At 36.5% G+C, this 1,991-nt stretch overlaps 1 pseudogene; it reads left to right on the top strand.

The window, feature by feature from the left end:
- The first annotated feature begins 601 nt into the window (after nucleotides 1-601).
- On the top strand, nucleotides 602-1,346 carry LOC122804800 (annotated as a pseudogene).
- Nucleotides 1,347-1,991: the final 645 nt, after the last annotated feature.

Genomic DNA, 1,991 nt, shown 5'->3' with positions numbered 1-1,991 from the left:
GGCATTGGCTGAGCCAGCTATGCTTCTGTCCTCAAGACTGGAGGCATGCACTTGTTAAACCTGTCTTTAAGGGAAAGGGGAGCAGGACAAACCCAGAGTCATACAGACCCATAAGCTACTTGATGGAGAAGGTTATATTGGATAAATTATTTTCATTATTGGAAAACTTGGGACTTGAAACCACATATCAGCATGCATATGTTGAAAATAGCTCTATTACCACCTGTAACATAATATTTTATAACAATATAATAACATGTATGAATGAAAAATTCTGTTGTAATGTAATTTATACAGATTTAATTTTAGCATTTGATAGGGTCAAACACAAAACACTGATCAATAAATTAGAACAAATAGGTATTGATGTACTCTTGATAAGATGGATAGTTGCATTGCTTACAAATAGGACTTTGCATGTTTCATACAGCAACTGGACAGGAGAAATTTGATGTTACAGTCAGGGTGTCCCACAGGGCTCTAGCCTAGACCCATTCTAGTTTATAATGTATCTTTTAGCTCTACCTTTTTCTTCTGAGGCATTCTACAGTCTGTGTGGAGATGACTTGAAAATTGGTAAACTGATTAAATGTATTACATGATGGCAGATTCTGCTCCTCAAAATGGCCGTCAGGGTGGGCCAGTGCTATTTTTATTGGAAAATAAAATGGATACAGCCATGTGGCTGTCTCACTTATTTACAGTTTATTGTTCAGTTTTGTTTATCCTCCCCCTTCTTGGAATACAGGAAGCAGCAAATTTTTACTAGCATGCCTTACTGGCAAATGCTTTAACCAGTGCTCTTTGGTTACACCAGAGGTTACCTCGCTTTCAGCTAAGCTGAGCATTCTAAGCACAGGCATTACTGGAGGATAGCTGTCACTACTTGCTCTTTTCTCTCATCTTTGTCAATTCTTATCCAGTTACATTAAGTATTTTTGCATTGTTCCTGTTTTCTTTGCTCCATGCGACCACATATATGAAATAAGTGCTTGATGCAATTGGTCCTAATAGTCTGGCCTTACTGAGATCACTTTTGGAAAGACATTAATGCTAATCAGCAGAATATTTTGAAATGTATTGCTTGCAATAACATTTTTCTGATGCCATCTGCCGTTGTCATGCTTATCGCTGGACAAGGCAGCTTGCTGCAGCCTTTCATTTACTACAGATTCTTGACTCTTCATTATTTTTCTCGGAGAAATCCATGTCGCCATACATTATTTGCAGAACTATGAATCCCTGTGGAACATCTCATTATGAAACCTGCCTGCCCTAGTCTTGTCATAAGACTGTGTCTTAGCACCATTGCTTTTATAAATCGAATGGCACCAACAGTTGCATAAGATATTGAACTGCAAAAGAAACTTAAAAAAAAACTTTGAAGTTTTACAGCAGTTGGTTATTTCTGCTCTGATTTTTCAAGACCCAGAACTGTTTCACAATGTACTGAATTTCTAGTTGCGTAGAAGGCGCATATGTTGCCTGTCTTCCGCCTCCCTCTGATGGAACAATATGTAGTGCACAGCAAAGGTCTTTTTGAATTTCATTTTACAGAGGTCCATGCACTGTATTTATAATGTGGCACAGAGAAGTTATTCCTGTTAATCAACTTTGAATTTGCGTAACATTTATTGATATAGATAAGCTAGCAGTTGGACTGAGTCTTTTTGCTAATGCTCATATCGTTTCTTCTAATAATTGACATTGTCCCTCATAGAGTTGCATATTCTCCCATACATTGTGTCTGCATTGTATTGTGCGCTAGCCTTCTTACTTCAAAAACTGCATTCTTTGTTGTCTACTTTCTTGTGTATGTAGCAGATTCTGAGAATACTCTAATTATTTCTGCAAAGTGCTACTCTCCTTATTTGCCTGTGCAACACATTGTTACATATGTAATATTCTTCTTATTTTTTCTTACTTTTTTATATTTTTTTAATCATCTTATTTTCTTCTCTTCTTTGCTTTAGACTTTAATTTTACTATTT

Source organism: Protopterus annectens, chromosome 6.part0, assembly GCF_019279795.1.
Source record: "Protopterus annectens isolate FY-2018-M chromosome 6.part0, PAN1.0, whole genome shotgun sequence".
Lineage (NCBI taxonomy): Eukaryota > Metazoa > Chordata > Ceratodontiformes > Protopteridae > Protopterus > Protopterus annectens.
Note: the sequence above shows the minus strand (reverse complement) of the source record. Positions and strands in the feature narration are given on the sequence as shown.